Source organism: Thamnophis elegans, chromosome 3 (genome assembly GCF_009769535.1).
Source record: "Thamnophis elegans isolate rThaEle1 chromosome 3, rThaEle1.pri, whole genome shotgun sequence".
NCBI classification, from domain to species: domain Eukaryota; kingdom Metazoa; phylum Chordata; class Lepidosauria; order Squamata; family Colubridae; genus Thamnophis; species Thamnophis elegans.
The window spans coordinates 140,040,591-140,061,297 of record NC_045543.1 but is presented as its reverse complement, the minus strand read 5'-3'; positions in this window follow the sequence as shown (position 1 = coordinate 140,061,297).

Below are 20,707 nucleotides of genomic sequence, written 5' to 3'. Positions count from 1 at the left end.
AATATCTGTAGTTCAGGATAGAGCTGTGGAGTCCTTGGTGCTCTCTAAGCATAGTTGTTTTCTTGCAGATATTTCATTATATGATTAGGTAACACTACCAGTGTGTTATGGTCCCCTCTCTTTAGCCATGAAGATGTCATCTAATTGACCTAATGAAACGTCTGAACGCAAGCATTCAAACTCAGAGAGCACAAAGAACTCCACAATCTTAATATCTGCCTATGTGCTCAAAGCTAAACTAGGATTAAATCCCCCTTAAATCAATGTAATATCAAGCTGCAAGTGTGGATTATCTATCGACTCTTCAAAAGTGTGAACATTTCTCTGCATAGAAAAATAGGTTAGTGGAGAAAAGAAAAAATCAAGAATCTTTCTCCTGGCGTGTTCGTTGAGAGGCAATTTGAGCTAGTGGTTAAGCTGCTGGAGTAGCAACAGGAGCCTGGGGTTGTGTGACCCTGAGCCAGTCACTTGTCTCAGCCCTAAAAAGAAAGCAATGATAAGAGAGAAACATTTACAAAAATGTCTGGAAGGCAGCATGGATTTGTGCTTGAAGTCACCAGAATTTAAGAATGACTTAAAGGCACCATCCTTCCCACAAATATGCTTACTAAAGAAGTCTAAAACTAGTTCTAAACATACAGGAGATACTATTAAAAAATGAGGTATTTATAAAACCCCAAGGAAAGAATACAGGTCAGGCATGTGAGAGTTAGTGAGTGGAAGGTAATATTAACACCGAGATTAACATCAGATTAACAATCAAGAAGTAAACAATATCCCAATTAAAGAACTGCCAAACAAGCTAACAGTAAACAGCCCAATCAAAGAACTTGCAAGAATGTTCCCACCAATACTGACAGGAAACTGAGAGCAACCCCATTTCCTACTAACACTGATGACGTTACCTAGTCTGGTAATAAAACGTCTGCAAGAAAACAACCAAGCTAAGAGAGCACCGAGGAGACTCCTTATTCCATGTAAACACAGATAGGGTGTTTCTAAACAAAGCAATGGAATAAGTACTTACAGCCCAAATCTAGGTTGTGGGCTATCATAGCAAATGCACTTATACCACCCATAAACCTTAGAAGCTTGTCGCTCTCAAGGTTGCCATGTTTTAAGATTTCAGATTGAATAGATTAACAGAGTTGGAAGGGACCTTGGAGGTCTTCAACCCCCTGCTCAGGCAGGAAACTCTACACCACTTCAGACAAATGGTTATGCAATCTCTTCTTAAAAACTTCCAATGTTAGAGCATTTACACTTCTGGAGCCAAGTTGTTCCACTGATTAATTGTTCTAATTGTCAGGAAATTACCTCTTTGTTCTAGGTGGCTTCTCTCCTTGATTAGTTTCCACCCATGGCTTCGTGTTCTACACTCAGGTGCCTTGGAGAATAGTTTGACTCCCTCTTCTTTGTGGCAACTCCTGAGATATTGGAACACTGCTATCATGTCTCCCCTAGTCCTTCTTTTCATTAAAGATTAGGACTGTGTTCACAGAACTATGTTGCTTTCTCAAAAGAGGCAAACTGAAAAATAACTCTTCAAACTGAACAAAATCACAGACTGCGTTCATATAACCCACTAAACCAGGGATGTCAAACTCTCAGCCCGGGGGCTGGATGCATCACACAATGGCCACGCCCACACCCGGTTTAGCAAAGGGGAGAAAAGTTGCAATACATCACGTGCCGATGACGCTGTGACGATGCAAGCTTGCCCAACCAAGGGTATGTTCAATAAAGCATGGTTTGCTGGGTTCGTGCAACACATTAAGCCATACGCACAACCATTTGGTCTTGGCGTGTTGTGCAAACCCACCCTCAGACTGAAGGGTAACCTCTGAAATAAAATTCACTGAATTCAGTAGAACTTACTGCTGTGCACATATTTATAGCCTTGCATTATTAAGGATTAAAAAACACCCAATGTTAAGACGACGGTTCACCTCTGGAGAATAGGCCCACGCAAATTAAATTTTTTAGCTGGCTGTTAACTTCAGCATAGCAGAATTAAGAGCAGCCAGATCGAGGCTGTAACAATCCAGAGAGCCATTGGATGGCAGCAAAGAGCTTCATTTCAAGAACCTCTTGGCTATCATTTAATCACCATCAGGATTTTTACCCAATCCGGAGCCCTAGAGTCTCTCATTAAATTTTCATTGGGGTTAATTAGATTTTTCTTTAAGATTTCCTCAGAGGGGGGAGCTTTTAACTATTTCAATTCTGCCCCTGCAGTGTAGCCCATCCTGTTAAACATTAGAAGGTTACCTAGAAAGTAGGGGGGAAAGCTGGATTTTCTTGAAATTTGAGACAAGCAAAGATGGGAAGTTTTCCACTTGGCTGCAACTTAATCCAGTGCCCACTGATTTAGGGAAATGTCCCTCAAATGCATGCTCAGGGTTTCGGATTAGCACGACACAGTAACCTCCGACAGAGTCACACAACAGAGAAATGGGCAGCATATAAATTAAATAAATAAATAACCAATCAACCAATCCAAGTGTCTATAGAGATGGGTTATGTTACAGCGCGCTTCTGTCGGCGTGCTGTTGTCGGCGCGCTTCAGCGCTCATTCATCGCTGTGGTTTTGACGGCGGCGACGAATGAGCGCTGAAGCGCGCCGACAACAGCGCGCCGACAGAAGCGCGCTGTAACATAACCCTAAAAATAACCCTAAACCTAACCCTAAACCTAACCCTAAACCTTACCTTAACTTAAATCGCGCTTCTGTCGGCGCGCTGTTGTCGGCGCGCTTTTGACATCGCGGTTTTAGCGCCGCGGTTTTGTCGGCATGCTTTTGACGTTCGCACTTATGTGGTGCCATGGTCCCAAAGGTGCTTTGTTCAAGAGACACCTGGACTCTCTGGTTAAGCTAAACTTGTCTGGAATCCGCACTGTTTATTGTACATTGATACAATTGAGCGAGTCCAGAGGTATTTCATGAGAAGAGTCCTCCTCTCCTCTGCTTGCAATAAAATCCCTTATGCCACCAGGTTTGAAATTTTGGGCTTGGACAACCTAGAATATCCTACCGGTCAATGACTACTTCAGCTTCAAACGCAATAATGCACACAACAGATACAACCCGCTCCAAAGTCTATTGCAGAAAATACGACTTCAGCAACAGAGTGGTCAACGCCTGGAATGCTCTACCCGACTGTTGTTACATCCTCAAACCCCCACAGGTTCAACCTTAAACTGTCTACTATTGACCTCACCCCATTCTTAGGGGAGGGCATGCATAAGCGCACCATCGTGACTACTGAACTACTACTGTCCCCATTTATTCGTCCCCATTTCATTCACGCTCATGTTCATTCTTATACCTATTGTTTTGTAAACTATTGACAAATCAAATAAATAAATGTGTATGAAGATTATCAGCACCTTTGGGACAAACCACGATCTGCATGACTTGAGACTCTCTACAGTAGGTAGAATATTTAGGACAAAATGTCTCCATGGACATTTCAGCCCTGCGCTCGTTCGAATAGTACCAGAGTATGAAACGGATTCCCAGAAGAAGAAAAATTGCAGGCTACCGGAACCCCTTTTGCGCTTCAGTTTGAGATGCAGGCAGCAGGGACTTCTATCCCTAACAGCCTGCGCCTGTGCTCAAACAGTGAAGGGACACAGGGCAGGAAAAAGATCCTGCGGAAAGAAGCAGAAAAGTCCGGTGGCCTCTTGGGGGGGGGGGGGGGGAAAGCACGTTTGGAACAGCTAACCCGAAGTTAACCCAGGCGCCGTTTGCTAAAGTCGCCCAATGAAGTGAGACGCGCAAATCGTGGTTGGCAAACCCAAACCCGTACACCTGCAAGGGAGGCGTGTGTGTGTGTGTGTGTGTGTGTGTCTGTCTGTCTGTCTGTCTGTCTGTCCCCGTCCGTCCGTCCGTGCCATCCCCAACCTCTACACCTTGCAGGACTGCTGCGCCTTTGAGAAGCCGGGGTGGCGGGGGGGAGAGGGGGACGGGGACGACGCCTAACCCCCACCCACACAACCCGGTCCCCGGGAATGCCGCTCCCGCCGTTCAGAAACCGAGGGGAGAAAAGTTCAAAAGCCGCCGGAGCCAGCTGGAAAAGGAGCGACTTTCCCCATTAGCCGGCGCCCTCCGCCAATCCGCAACGGCCTCGCAAATTAAAAACCGAAGGAAGGCGGCGAGCTCGGCCAAGCGCGGCCAGGCAGCCAGCGGCGCGCACCGGCTTCCCCGCGCAGGGAACTTCTCCGGCGGCTGGGGGGGTGGGGGGAGGGAAACACCTGGCCGCTCGACGCGCTGCCCGTCCGGCCTTTCTTCCTTCCCGTCAGCGGGTCGCCACACCAGCCCCAACCGCTCGCCTCCCTCAAGTCCTGCCGCGCTGACCAGAAGCGCGCAACGGCGGCGGTGCCATAAGAAGCAGCAGCCGCTCGGCAGCTGTCAGCGACCGGCGGCGAGAGGAGACGGGAGACCTGAGGAGGAGGAGGAAAAGGCCACGGCACCTACCTGGCGGGCGAGCCGATTCCGAGGCTGCGGGAGGCTCCTTTCGGCTCGCCTTCTGCCGGTCACCCTCGGCGGGAGCGCAGCACCTCAGTCGCCTCGCCGTGCCGCGCCTCCAAAGCGGCGCGGCTCCTTCTTTCCCTTCCTCGCCGCCGCCGTCTCCTCCGTTTCTAGCCAGCGGCTCCCGGGGACAAAGCTGGCGGGTTTGGCGGCCGGCCGGTTCGGAGCGGCGACAGCAGCAGCAGCTGCCCAGGAGGCGCGAAGAGAGCGCTTGGCAGGCGCGGGAACAGCACCTGCCGGTCTCGGAAGTTGAGCGGCGGCAGCCGGAGCTGGCTTGGTTTGGCTTGGCTGCCTTGCGCGCGCGTCTCCTTCCCTCCCGGCTGTGGAGGTGGCGGCGGCTGCAAAGGGGCTAGAAACCGGCGGGGTGAGGGGGGGGGGGCGAACAGGCACGTGCAAAAGGGCCCGGATGTCTCCGTCTCTCCAGTCCGCTCCCTCCTCCTCTTCACCACCACCACCCGCCGCCCCCTTGACGCGCCGCTGGGGCTGGAGAGCCTCGGCGCGCTCCTTGGAGAGGCGAGGCGGCGCTGGTGGCGCGCTGGCCAGCGGCGGGGGAAGGGGCGTGGGTGGGGGGACGGGGAGTGCAATGTGACGGTCGGCCCGCCCCTCGCCTCTTTTAAAGACGTTCCTTCACCAAAGCCATTGTCCTCTCCTGCCCTCCCCCCTCCCGCCCTTTGCAGGACGCGCACACCTTGGCACACCTGTTTCATCCGCTGCCGTGGCCGTTTTGCCGACGGCTTTTAGCGGCTTGCATGGACTTGGGAGTATGAGACATTTCCTCGCGCGTTTTAGCCTGGAGGGGGGGAATTTCCCCGATGGTTCCAAACGTTGCGCGGGATCCCAGGCAAAATTGATTTGCATTCTTCGTGGCTTAAGTTTAGCTCCTGGTTGTGCGTTACTAAGTGCCTTCCCTTGATTGCAAAGTTGGAAGGGACGCAATGTTAGGCAGCCGGCCCCGGCTCAGCCTGGGTCCGACCTCTTAAAATCCCGGACAGCCATAGATAGGGTGCAGTCGGAGGTGGGCGTGTTGCACACCCAAAATTAAATCCATCTAAATTGAGGAGACATTTGGCACAGAACCAGGATTGGAATTCTGAGCTGGAGAAGACAAAGTTGTTTAAGTTGGGGGGGGGGGGGGGAATTTACCAGCCAGAAGAAACTAAAGAGATTCAAATCGAGGAGATTATTTTGCAGAGAATCAGGATTTGAATTCAGAGCCGGAGGAGGCAAAAGTTGGTTGGTTGGGGGTTTACTAGCCAGACAAAACTAAACGAGAACCTCCATGGTCAGAAGCAGTGTGCTTTTAGGATTTCTGGGGCTGCCTTTAAAATCAAGCGCTACCTAATTCTGTCGGGGCTCTCTACTAGGAATTTCCACCTGCGCTGGACTACAAGCCCCATCGTTGGCCTTGCTGCTTCGGGGAAATGGTCATCTGGCGCTTCTGGAGGGCGCCAGTTTGCTGAGCTGCAAATCGGGAGAGAAGCTCGACCGGTGGAACGGCCGTCTGTTCCCAGCAACCTGCTTAGGCTTGTTTTGGGGGCGCGTGCAATCCTTTAGGGGAACTCCAAGCAAAGCAAAGCAAAACCTTTTGCCTTCCAGGGAAAGATAAAGAAAATAAAAAGAGCGCAATTCCAGGTCCCATAAAGCAAGCGGAGGCGGCGAGCAGAAACCTGGTTTACGCCAACAGAGCTAAGCCGCGGTTTGTTAGCGCGTTAAATCCCGGGCTTTGCGATCCCAAGAAACCCGAACCGTGCTTCCCTAACTAACCCTGCCTAACCACCATGCGAAACCAGTGTCGTTTCCCCATTTTTTCAACCTTTTAGAAGCGGCCCAATAAATTCTTCTTTCAATCCCAGGCCTGCAAGTACACGATTTCGCTACTATTGCATTGAAGCCGGGAAAGTTTCTTCGGGTTGTTCGCAGCCGAATCGCCAACCGTTGCAGCGCGTCTCTACGAATCTGTTCCCCCCCTCCCCAAGTTTGGCCTACAACTCCCATCATCCTCGGCTTGCCCTCCACCTCCCAACAAGCGGAGCCTGTGTTTGTTTTAATCCCTGCGCGGCGCTTTGGCAAAAAAGAAGAGAACCACGTGCGCCAGGTAGAGAAAGTTGGCAAGTTTTAAGGGGGGAGCTTCAGTTCCCAGGCTGGGGGTGAGGGGTGGGTGGGAGTTGAAGTCCCACCCCTCTTCAACTTGCCAAACTTGATAAAACAAGGGCATAAAATTCCCTTGCTGGTCCGGAGGCGGCTCCGCTTGTCTTCTTGTCGGTCTCGAGCGCTGCGCCTCGGTGGGGGTCGCGTTGCACATTTTTTTCCCTTCGCGATTGCTTTGCAAACCGAGCGTTGCGCTGGTTGCGCGGCTTTCCCGCCCGATCCCGGACACAGCCATAGGTTGCAATCGGAGGCGAACTAAGTAGATCCAAATCGAGGAGTCATTTGGCAGAGAAGCAGGATGAAGGCGACGTTCCCACCAGACGCGCCCGTGAAGCAGTGACGGCGGGAGGATCTCCATCCGCGGGAGCACGCTATACATTTTATAGGACACTTAACAAGGAATATTTATGGTTGGTTGATTAGAATAGAATCACAGTTGGAAAGGACCTTGGAGGTCTTCCAGTCCAACCCCCTACACTGGAAACCTGCACCACTTAAGGCAAATGATTATCCAACCTCTTAAAAACTTCCAGTATTGGAGCATAGAATAGGAATAGGGAATAGAATAGAATAGAATAGTTGGAAGGGACCTTGAAGGTCTTCTAGTCTAACCCCATACTTAGGCAGGAAACTCTACACCACTTCAGACAAATAGTTATCCAACCTCTTCTTAAAAACTTCCAGTGTTGGAATATAGAATAGGAAATGGAATGGAATAGTTGGAGGGACCTTGGAGGTCTTCTAGTCCAACCCCCTGCTTAGGCAGGAAACCCTACACCACTTCAGACAAATGGTTATCCAATCTCTTCTTTAAAACTTCCAGTGTTGGAGCATAGAATAGGAATAGGTAATTGAATGGAATAGAATAGAATAACAGAGTTGGAAGGGTTCTTGGAGGTCTTCTAGTCCAACCCCCTGCTCAGGCAGGAAACTGTACACCACTTCAGACAAATGGTTATCCAACATCTTAAAAACATCCAGTGTCAGAGCATTCACAACTTCTGGAGGCGAGGTGTTCCACTGGTTAATTGTGCTAACTGAGTTTTTAAATTGACTTTAAATATTTATAAGCCGCTCAGGATCACCTGTAAGGGAAATGGGCAGCAAGCAAAAATATAAAATAATCTTCAGCAGAGTTTTAGGCTAAGTATGGGTTTGTTGCATTATCGGTGACTTTGGGTTTTGTGCTCTGGCTGCCTTCTGCAGGACTGATGTTCTTCACTGTATAATAATGTTCTTTTCTCCATTATAAATAAAAGCCATTTTATCTTAAAGGAGGTGGGTGCAGTCAAATACATTTTGTTTCTGTGCCTTCTAATTCTCAGAAAGCCTCTGCCCAAGCAATTTGTGAGAAAAAAAATTAAAAAGTCTTAAGTACACCCATAATGATTAATATGATTATTACTGGATGGCAAATTATTCATTTATTTTGTTTTAACTCTTAACAATCGAAACTCGGTCTGATCTTGACCAGTTGACAGATTCGTGTCTGGAAATGATGGGAACAATTTAATTATAAATGAAAAGCTAAAGTGCATGTCAGAAAGGGAAAAGTTCCCCTCACATATACGTATGTGCTAGTTGTTCCCGACTCTAGGGGGCAGTGCTCATCTCCGTTTCAAAGCCAAAGAGCCAGCACTGTCCAAAGATGTCTCCGTGGTCATGTAGTGGCATGACTAAACGCCGATGGTGCCTGGAACACTGTTACCTTCCCACCACAGGTGATCCCTATTTTTCTACTTGCATTTTTTGCGTGCTTTCGAACTGCTAGATTGGCAGAAGCTGGGACAAGTAACGGGAGCTCACTCCATTACATGGCGCTAGGGATTTGAACCACCGAACTGCCGACCTTTCTGATCGACAACCTCAATGTCTTAGCCACTGAGCCATGCATGTCCGAAAATTGTCCCAAAGGTGGTTTTCCAAAACGCAACTGGACTTTCCTGGGTTTTTTTCCCCTTGAAAACATTCAAGTTTTCAGAGTCAGAACTGAAGAAGCTTCTTGGATAAGAAGGAAAACATTTTCAAGGAAAAAAACCAGGAAAACCCTGAACCATCGAGAAGCTCATCTGATGCTCAGCGTTGTCTATGAAAATAGGAATTCAGAGGTGGGTGATGCTTGTTGCACTCCAAAGTGATGGTAGACAGTGCAAAGATGATTCCAGGCAAAACTAACCTACAGGTAGTCCTTGACTTACAACAGTTCATTTAGTGACCGTTCAAGGTTACAATGGCACTGAAAAAAGTGACCTCTGACCATTTTTCACGCTTACGACCTTTGTAGTATCCCCATGATCACGTGATCAAAATTCAGATGCTTCATACTTATGACTTTTGCTGTGTCCCGAGGACATGTGATCCCCTTTTGCAATCTTTCGACAAGCAAAGTCAGATTCACTTAAAGTTAATCACTTTAAAGTCAGATTCACTTAACAACTGAGTTACTAACATGTCAAACGGCAGTGATTCATTGAGCAACTGTGGCAAGCAAGTTCGTACAATGGGGCAAAACTCCCTTAACAAATGTCTCGCTTAACAACAGAAATGTGGGGCTCAAAACGGCTGCCGTAAGTCGAGGACTAACTGCGTTGGAAAATCAATTAAAAACATTAAAAAAGTTTTTCAACTGAAAAAAAAAGGTCAAAGGACTACCTGTATACAGAATGTATGAGAATGGCACATAAAGTCCATTTTCTCTGATGTTCTCAGAAGAGAAAGAAACAGATGTTATATTGGGTTATATACCCCCATTTACTTCCACCTCCTGGCGCTCACTTTAATTGAAAACACCACAGAAGATAAACATTGTGTAAAAATAGAGAAATCGCCTCTCCCCAGGAGGGATGGTAAAAGTTGTACCGCACCAAAACCACAGGGCCATGGCATCAGTGTGCCTCTCCACTCAGGGCTTACGGGAAAGCGAATTGTACACAAACCATTCTAAAATACATAATATGGATCTAAGAGGATTTATATACTGTATTTTTGGAGTATAAAACGCACCTTTTTCCCCTCAAAAAAGTGGCTCAAAATCTGAGTGCATCTTATACACTGAATACAGCATTTTTTTCCCTCCAGAAACCCCGCCCCCTTCACCAAAATGTTGATGCATAGCCTTTAGGAGGCTTCCAGAGTGCTCCTGGGGGCTGGGGAGGGCAAAAATGAGCAAATAATTGTTCTGGAAGCCTCCTAAAGGCTATTCATGCTCTTTTTTTGAAAAAAATACCGAACCCCTTTTTGGGAGGCCTGCAGAGTGCAAAAGCTTTTTTTTTAAATTTGCCTCTTGAAAATCTTGGTGCGTCTTATACTCCGAAAAATATAGTAATTGATGTCATAACTTATCGTGAGACATTGAACAAATTATAGAAGGAATTAAGAATGGGGAACATTTCTGAATGAGGAGGAAGAGCCCCTTTTTGGGTGGAAATTGTAGGAGATGTGGGGGAGTAGAATGAACACGGAGAAGTAAAAACAAAGAAATGATTAAGAATAGAAGACTTGCAAGAGACGATAAAAATTCATAAGTGTTGGAAGACAAAAATCTTCTAACAGAATGAATGCAGGCAGCCCTCGACACACAACCATTTAGTGACCGTTTGAAATTGCGAAAAGTGACATGACCATTTTTCACAGTCGTCGTGGTCACAGCAACCTACGTGGTCATGTGATCAAACTCAAGACACTTAGCAACTGGCTCATATTTATGACGGTCACAGTGGCCCAGAGTCATGTGATCCCCTTTCCAACCTGCTGGTGAGCAAAGCTAATGAGGGAGCCGGATTCACTTAACAACCAATTCGGAACTTAACAACTGCAGTTGTTAATAATCATGGCAAAAAGGATTGTAAAATAGGATATAGGTAGGTAGGCAGGCAGAAGAGAGGGTGGGTGGGTGGGTGGGTGGATGGATGGATGGATGGATGGATAGATGATAGATAGATAGATAGATAGATAGATAGATAGATAGATAGATAGATAGATAGATAGATAGAGTTTTCCCTATCTTTAGAACAAAGGACTTAAGTGAGGGAGATCTTCACTTTGCAAATAATATCAAAAGTATTTTAGGGCATATCCTGCAGCTGTTTTGTGCTCAATGGGAAACTAACTGCACTTCCAATTTCCTAAAGCCACAATTGTGGCAGGCGATGTAGGCAGATGAAGGGGGTTCGGAAATCACATGCAACTTGACTCCTGAAGTGGCCACTTCCTGGTTTAGAAATAGCTAGCTATACAGTTGTTTCTGGGCTGGGACTGGGGAAGTAGAATCATTCATTAATTCACTCACTCACTCACTCACTCACTCATGGATATACACCTCTCTCCATTCAATAGATCCCGAGCTTACTAAAACTGTAAAGCTAACATTCACCCAGCTAAACTTAATCTACTTGTCGAATTATCCCATTAGCCCATAATCGGGCTGCGTTCTATGCTAATCCACGCACACATTCTATACAATCACATGTTTACTGTGCAACCGAGGCATATAACATTGGGTAATGAACACAGCCCTCACTTTTATAGAAAATGCCCCCTACAATACAAACCCAATATACCGCCTTAGCCCACCATACACCCTCTTTCATCCCCCTGCAACTTTCATTCTTCCTTCTCTCATACCCCTCTACACCTACTTCCCCTCCCCCTCTATCTAACCCTAACCCTATCACTCCCTCTCTTAATCCATTCCCTCCCTTCCTTCTCCTCCTCCTCTCTCTCACCCTCTCTACTCTCCTTCTTCTTTCATTCAGCTCCTCCCTTCGGTATACTTCTATTATTTTCCAATATATTCAGTTTGTTCTGTTTTGACACTAACATTAAGAAAACCACAGTATACAAGTGCAATCATGCTTTAAAATTTAACACATATTATATTTCCCCCCTCCCCCCCTCCCCCCCTCCCCCTAGATCCCCGCCTCCCTTCCCTCCCCCCCCCCCCCGACTTCCCAGAGCCCATACATGGTATAACTTTTTGACAATCACAGTCTAAAATATCTCTACATTGAACTCAGCTTCTTACTGTTACCCAAATTTTTAACAATTTAAGTTATTACTAATTTTAAGCATAAGCTATCTGGAATTTCCTAGTCCCGTATTTGCTTTGTATATAATCAATCCATTTTTTCCAGTCTCGTTTATACCTCTCATTTGAATGTTCTTTAAGATATGCTGAAATTTTTGCCATTTCGGCTAAGTTTGTAACCTTCAAAGTCCATTCTTGAATTGTAGGCAGGTCTTTCTTCTTCCAGTATTGCGCCACCAAGAGTCTTGCTGCCGTTATTAAGTACAGAACCAAATTAATCTCTACTGCTACAAAGTCAATACATATACCTAGTAAAAACAGTTTGGGAGTGAATTTTATCCTTTTTTTGAAGATATTTTGCAGGATCCACCAAATTTTTATCCAAAATGCCTTAACATTACGACATGTCCACCATATATGAAAATACGTAACATCAAAAGAACCACATCTCCAACATTTAGGCTGAACATTGGAATACATAGAAGCAAGCTTTTTGGGATCTAAGTGCCATCTATAAAACATCTTATAAAAATTTTCTCTCAAATTTTGTGCTTGTGTAAATTTTACATTTCTTACCCATATTTTTTCCCATGTGTCCAGCATTATAGGTTCTTCAATATTCTGAGCCCATTTTATCATACAATCTTTAACCATTTCGGTTTCTGAGTCCATCTGTACTAATACATTATATATCCTCTTTATGTGCATTAAACTTTGATCTCTTATTTGTTTAAACAGATTATCCTCAACTTTGACAAAACCTATTTTTTGGTCTATTTTCCACCTGGCCTGTAGTTGGCCATACTGAAACCACGTTTGAACTACCTTCTCTTTTTTAAGTACCTCTAAGGATTTTAATTGCAACACCCCTCTTTCTGTAATAAGGAGTTGTCTATAAGTGGTTCTATCGTGTTTTTGTTCTATATTCATATTTTCAATTGCATGTCTAGGAATTGCCCACATGGGCAATTTGTCATTTAGTTTATGTTGATATTTTTTCCAAACCCGCAATAAGGCATTTCTTAAAATATGATTTTTGAAATTCTTATCCAGTTTTTTGTTAAATAACAAGTAAGCATGCCAACCATATACCAAATCATGTCCCTCAATATTTAATATTCTGTCATTGGTTAAATGGATCCAATCACTAATTGCAGATAAAGCCACTGCATCATAATATAATTTTAAATTTGGTAATTTCAATCCTCCTCTCCACATCCATGCACACAATCACAAACATCGATACCCAAGTCTAGCCCAGTTTAGTTACATAACCCAAATGCGGCTCCAAGCTTTACTTGGCCTGATTAAGCGTGTTGTTTGAACAGCCTTTGGGAGCGGCACACATGATGGGGGGGGGGGGGGAAACCCCACTAGTTAGTTATTCTGAAGAACAGCTGCCATTTAAGGGACCAACTCTTAATTGGGAATGTCACGCTCTAGCTTCTCTCTGCAGGCACACAAGCTGTTGCCCAGCTCAGGTCTACTGCGCATATGTGCATGCCTCCCGCCAGCCAGCTGATTTTTGGGTCTCTTGTCGCGCACGTGGGAGACGTGCGCCATGAGTAGGGAGGCGGGATCATGTGTGCTTATGCAGGGGGTTCACCGGGGGGGTGCTCCCCCTCTCGCACCCCATTTTTGATTTCAGGAGGCTTCAGCGAAGCCTACTAGGCCCAAAACAGGTCACAGGGTGTGTGTGTGTGTGTGTGTGTGTCCCACGGTTCGTGTTTGGTCCCTATTATGTCCTAATATTAATTGATTAATTAATTAATTAATAACATTCTGATTGGTTGCCGGTTTTCTTTTATATTAGAGCTGTCAAACCGGCAACCAATCAGAACGACGTTAGCTTCCTTAGGCGCCGCCTACATTGACCAACCAATCCTGCCATCTGGTGGAGATGATTGACACCTCACGTCTCAGACATAACAGTCCCAGGAGGCTTCAGGGAGGCCTACTAGGCCTAAAACAGGGCGGAGTGGGGGTGGGGACCCCCACCTCCCATTTTTGGTCCCAGGAGGCTTCAGGAAGAACTACTAGCCCCAAAATGGGCCGGGGGGGGGAGGTCACACGTGCATGCACAGGGGGGTGGGCACACAAGGGGTGTGGCGTGCATATTTTATGGGTGTGGGCGTGCATATGCACGCTTTTGGCATGCAAGGACAATAAGGTTAGCCATCCCTGTTCTAGCTCATCATAAAGAAATTCAGATGCATCATTTTACTCAAATCACACAATTTAAAGGAGATGCACAGTTCAGAGACCTGAATTCTATTTTTCCCTGCCTTTCTTGGCAAGCCTCTGTCATGAAAAAATAAAATTAGCGGGGCACACTTCTGAAGAGCATACGCTTAAGGTTTTTTTTTTTTTAAAACCACATCTGGCTCACGAGGAACATCTGTTGAAGGGTTGCTAATGACACCAGAGGGTGAAATTGCAGCCACCCGTTGTCATGGAACTGTAGAACTTGGTGGGATCTTAAAGGCTCAGCTGGCTTATCTCACTGCTGTGGATCTATCGGTCAACGCAGAACAGATGTTTGGTCACTCAGATGGACACAACGGAACGAACTGTGAATTGTTGCATGCATATACGCCTATATAAAAATAGGTTGACTGCATTGCCAGGCGACCTAGGTATGAATAAGATATGCTACAATAGATACCACTCAATTTGCTTATATTAGCAATAGCACTTAGATCAGTGGTTCTCAACCTGTGGGTCGGGACCCCTTTTGGGGGTCAAAAGATCCTTTCACAGGGGTCGCCTAAGTCCGTTGGAAAACACGTATTTTAGATGGTCTTGGGAACCGAGACACCAATTTTACGGTTGGGGGTCACCACAACATGAGGAACTATATTAAAGGGTCGCGGCATTGGGAAGGTTGAGAACCACTGACTTCGATTTGTATACCACTCCGTAGCGCTTTGGAGCATTCTCTCAGCGGTTTACAAGGTCAGCCTATTTCCCCCAACAATCTGGGTCCTCGTTTTATTGACCTTGGAAGGATGGAAGTCTGAGACAACCTTGAGCTGGTAAGAATCGAACTGCTGGCAGTCAGCAGAAATAGCAATAGTATTTAATCTTATATACCGCTTTGCAGTGCTTTACAGCCCTCTCTAAACGGTCTACAGAGTCAGCCTATTGCCCCCAAAAATCTGGGTCCTCATTTTACCGACCTAGGAAGGATGGAAGGTTGAGTCAACCTTGGGCCAGTTAGTATCGAACTGCTGGAGCAGACTGTGAGTTAGCCTGCAGTACTGCATTCTAACCACTGCGCCACCATATCGGGAACATGCAGATAATCCTTGATTTACAATCACAACTGAGCCCCAAATTTCCATTGTTAAGTGAGACAGGTGAGTTTTGCCCCATTTTATGACCTTCCTTGCCACAGTTGTTAAGTGAATCACTGCAGTTATTAATAACATGGTTCTTAAGTGAATCTGGCTTCCCCGTTGTTTTTGCTTGTCAGAAGGTCACAAAAGGCTTGGATCCCGGAAAACTGCCACCATCATAAATAGGAGCCAGTTGCCAAGTGCCCAAATTTTGATCACGTAGCCACAAGAATGCTGCAATGGTCATAAGTACAAAAAGCGGTCACAAGTTCTCTTTTTTCAGTGCCTCTTCCTGTCTCCCAAGGTCATTCCCACATACCATTACATAATCTGAATATTTTGACGCACAGACATACAGGCACATCCCGCAGACACCGCTGGGTGGGAGTCATCAAGCAGTGAATATTCTACAAGGTATATGTAGATCAGTGGTGGGTTTCAAATTTTTTTAGAACCTCTTCTGTAGGTGTGGCCTGCTGTGTGGGAGTGGCTTGCTGGCCATGTGACCAGGTGGGAGTGGCTTGCCAGCCATGTGACTGGGTGGGCATGGCCAACTTGTAAAATGTGGTGAAACTCACTTAACAACGCTCTTGCTTAGCAACCAAAATGTTGGCTCAGAAACTCTTACATTGAAGTGTGCAAGTCTTAAAGCTGTCAAGTTACAAGACCTTTGTACCCCTAACCTTTTAGAAAAAAACCCCAGTGGTGTTCAAACTTGACAGCTTTAAGACTTGTGAACTTCAACTCCCAGAATTCCTCCTCTCGCTCTTCATCTTGATGATGTGTGGACGGACGGTGGGAGGGAGCTGGAACCGGTTCTAAACAGCACTGTAGATTTGTGGACCCTCTTCTATAGAAGAGGTTAGAACTGGCAGGAACCCACCCCTGATGTAGATGTGTGAATCGGACAATACCTTGTAACTTGTTGAGATTCATTCTTGATTCTAAATTTTAATTAGGGGCCCTTGTTGCTCTCTAAACTTGGTTGTTTTCTTGCAGGCATTTCATTACCCAACCAGGTAGCATCATCAATATTAGAAGGGGGTGATGTTTGCTCTCTCATCTACGTGTCACAACAACAGAATAATCTATTCCTAATCAAGGAACCCAGGGAGGCGGTGGCTCAGTGGCTAAGATGCTGAGCTTGTCGATCAGAAGGTAGGCTAGGGTTCGAATCCCTAGCGCTGTGTAGCGGAGTGAGCGCCCATTACTTGTCCCAGCTTCTGCCAACCTAGCAGTTTGAAAGCGTGACCCGTCAAAAGCGCGGAGGACAAAATCGCGCTCGACGAAAGCGCGCATGTGACGTCATCACAGCGCGACGAAAAAAATTAAAAATTGAAATAAAATTAAAATTAAACCAAGCCGATTCACATAAAGGTAAGGGTTAGGTTTAGGGTTAGGGTTAGGTTAAGGGTTAGGGTTAGGTTTAGAGCGTTAGCGTTAGGTTTAGCGTTAGGTTAAGGGTTAGCGTTAGGTTTAGCGTTACGTTAACGGTTAGGTTTAGGGTTAGATTTAGGGTTAGGTTTAGAGTTAGGTTTAGGGTTAGGTTTGGGGGGGGTAGGGTAAGGTTTTAGCTTTATTTTTACATTTTTCGATCACAGCGCAATGTTTTCATCGCACTGTGATGACGTCAAATGCGCGCTTTCGTCGAGCGCGATTTTGTCCTCCGCGATTTTGTGGTGGAACCGTTTGAAAGCACCTAAAAATGCAAGTAGAAAAATAGGAACCAACTTTGGTGGGAGGGAAACAGCGTTCCGTGCGCCTTTGGCGTTGAGTCATGCCGGCCACATGACCACAGAGATGTCTTCGGACAGGGCTGGCTCTTCGGCTTTGAAATGGAGATGAGCACTGTCCCCTAGAGTCAGAAACGACTAGCACCCATGTGCGGGGGAACCTTTAGCTTTAATCAAGGAACTCCAAAGACGAAAGCAACTCTCCCACCAAGCCACTAGCACATAAACAGAGATGTTTCCTAGTTTGGGTAATGAAATGTCTGCCAAAAACCTACCAGCTCAGAGGACCCCACAGTCGTCATCATCTCCTCATCAACTTCCTCCTCCTTCTCTCCACAAACCCCACTCCCTCTCATACTGATGATATTATCTAGTTTGGTAATGAAACATCTGCAAGAAAGCAACCAAGATCAGAGAGGACAGGGGTGGGATTGAAAATTTTTAGCAACCAGTTCTCTGCCCGATTGCTGGATGGGCGTGGCCTAGTCAGCTTCCTGCACCACGGCAGAGGTGGGGGGGGGAGTTTTTGCCCTCCCCAGGCTCCGGAGGCTTTCCTTGAGCCTCCAGGTGGGTGAAAACAGCAATAGCAATAGTACTTAGTCTTATATACCGCTTCACAGTGCTTTACAGCCCTCTCTAAATGGTCTACAGAGTCAGCCTCTTACCTCCAACAATCTGGCTCCTCATTTTACCGACCTAGGAAGGATGGAAGGCTGAGTCAACCTTGGGCCAGTCAGGATCGAACTGCTGGAGCGGGCTGTGAATAAGCCTGCAGTACTGCATTCTAACCACTGCGCCACTATATCGGGAATATGCAGGTAATCCTTGATTTACAATCACAACTGAGTCCCAAATTTCCATTGTTAAGTGACTTCCCAGGTGGGTGAAAACAGCTTCTCCCGGGCTCGGGAGGATTTCCAGAGGCCAGAAACGAACCCATTTCCGGACTTCTGGTACTTCTAGTAGGTCCATTTATCTCTCTCCCAGAGCCTCCACACGGGCCCTGCACTTACCTGGCATGATGAACAGGTTTCTTGGAGACTCTTAGGAAGGGAAGGGAGGGGTGGCTGGGGTCACCAGTCCTTGTAATGACCGTTTCAATGAACCTGATTAAATTTTACATCCGGTTCGCCCGAACCAGTCCGAACCGGCTAAATTCCACTTCTGACCAAGAACCCTACAAACCTCCTCCTTTATTGAGAGGTTTTAATTACTCAAACAATACAGAATCCTTACTCTCCATCTTAAGAGGTGCATGTGGGAATAAGCCCAGTGATTCTCAGACGGGCCCTGCCTTGAAATATACAAACTGAAGCAGAAATTCGGGGCAATTCTACAGGGATGTTTGCAATAATTGAAAGAGTGAAGACGATGCTCAAAACGAAAGCAGGGGGCCTGCAATGCCAGCCATTTCCCATGAATCATTTGCCGCCTAGGAATAGCTGGTTTGCTTCATCCCCAAAGCACTCCAGCCCCCTATTTTTCACTGCTGTTTGCTGCAAATCTGGGAAGGGTTATTTGCAGAAAAATATCTTCCGTCTAGCATTGAACTAGCAAAAAACTATTGGCATATCAGCCCACTTTTTTAGCGATCCTTATAGGCAGAAGCAAAGAGTCACCCTTCCTTGCATGGCTTTGTAGGAAGAAATATCCATCTGGTTCCATTCCAAGCTGGGATAAAGGCAGTGGAAACAAAATGGACGCTGGAGGCTGATTTGGAAAAAAAAGGTCCATTTATTGATGAAACAGAGCCACATGGGTTTGTGGTTCTGGTGCCGCTGACCACATGGAGTTGAGAGTGGGGAGGTTTTACACCTTCTCTTGTGCTTTGCACTTGAGCTTCCTGTTCCTGTGCAAGAACATGTATTCTATTGGCTGTTGTCAGATTCCCATGGGGCCATGTAGGGGTTATGTAAGGGTCATAGCTGGCTCTATAGGCAAAGTACAAATCCTAGGTGTTTGTCTGAACTAGGTTTTGTTGAAGTTTGGACTGCTCTGAAGGCAATGCAATGTCTGAAAGGGTGTTGGGTAATTCCAATTGCGGCTTAATGGCTTTCGTTCTGTTTTGGCTCTTGGGTGAGTGTATTTGCTTATGAATAGAGCTAGCTAGACACTTGTCTTCTTTCAATACGTTATTTATCTTTTAAGTCTGCTGTGGGCTATTAAAGAAAGTGGGGGTTGCTTTCTGCCTCTAAACCCCCCCCCAAAAAAAAATGTTTCTCTATTTCTCTCTTTGGGAAATATAATAATCTGCCCTTTTAAAAATATTCCTCAAAATATTTCATTCTTCCAGGAGGGTGGGTGGGTGCTGACTTTCTACAGATTTTAAGCAACAGAAGGAACCATATAGCCCACGAACAACTTTCTTCCTTTCCTATTGGAGACTGAATATTGCAGTCCCAGTATGTTTAAATACCTACTGGCTGGGGAATTCTGGGAGTTGAAGTCCACAAGTCTTAAAGTTCCCAAGTTTGAACACCCCTGATCTAACATATCGTCCCCACATCTTAGAAAACAGCCGGCCTGAAAAACGGAGTGGCAAAAACATGAGGCAAACTATTTACAATTGTCATGATCAAATATTCAGACTCAAATCTTGGAATTCGCTGTGAAAACTTACACAGCAATTAGTCAGAAATGACTTTGACATTGAGATAGTATGGCTGCAGGAGTGGGCAACTTTTAACCTACATCTGTTTAATTTAGTGTTTGTGGCCCGCCAGCAGAGCTGGCAGCGGATTCGGAGAGTGAGGAGGTTGGGGAGGAACCTGGGCCAGTCCTGGAGTCTGGGGAAGGCTCTGATGAGGGCTCTGTGTCGGAAGCAGAGAGGAGGCCAGAGCCGTATGCCAGATATCAGCTGCCTTCAGAGTCAGACATCAGTGAGGAAGACGAACAGCTGGAGCATGTTCCCAGTGTGCGTATGCGCAGAGCTGCCAGCCGAAGGGAACAGCTGGAGAACAGGGGTCGACTTGGGAGTAAGGCCACAGGTGGACGATGAATGCCCCCTCCCAGAGGAAATAAAAGGGGAGCGAAAAGGGAATGGAGTTTGCAGGAGACAATTAGCTGTCTTAATTGGTTATTGACACTCCGAGACGCCTTGCCAAGTTTTGCAGATATCAGCCTGGCAGTTCTCCAAGCCAGATAAGGTCTGTGACTGTAAATCCTCCTTGAAAGACTTCAGCTGACTGTTATCTGCAGTTCAGCGGTTCTAATCTCATCGGCTCAAGGTTGACTCAGCCTTCCATCCTTCCGAGCTGGGTGAAATGAGGACCCAGACTGTGGGGGCGATATGCTGACTCTGTAAACTGCTTAGAGAGGGCTGAAAGCCCTATGAAGCGGTATATAAGTCTAACTGCTATTGCTATTGTTGGATGTGAATGAGCAGAATTCACAATAAATTAATAAAAGGAGTTTTTGTCGGGACAAGGACTTTGCTTCATGCTCTCGGGAAGTCTCCGTCAGAACAGTCCCTCAGCTTAGATCTCCCAAGGAAAACCTCCAAGGAGAGGACTCACCTGGATCTGATCTAACCCCGGCAGGTGTCAATATTGCAAATATAAATGGTGGTTGGAAGACAATTGTGACTGGGGAATGTCCCACAAGCTTTACATTATATTGTGAGGGAATGCTCCCTCAGGAGGTTCCCTTAGATACCTGCAGCAAGGGCATCACTTCGAGGGCAGTGCTGTCCAATGGCTGAATACTCTAGATCTGTGTTTCTCAACCTTGGCGGCTTTAAGTCCTGCGGACTTCAACTCCCAGAATCCCCCAGCCAGCTGGCTGGGGGATTCTGGGAGTTGAAGTCCACAGGACTTAAAGCCACCAAGGTTGAGAAACACTGCTCTAGATATCCAACCATAAGTTTAGTCATCCCAGTAACTGCTCATACATCATTTAATTTTATGCACAATTCTGCTCATCACTCGTG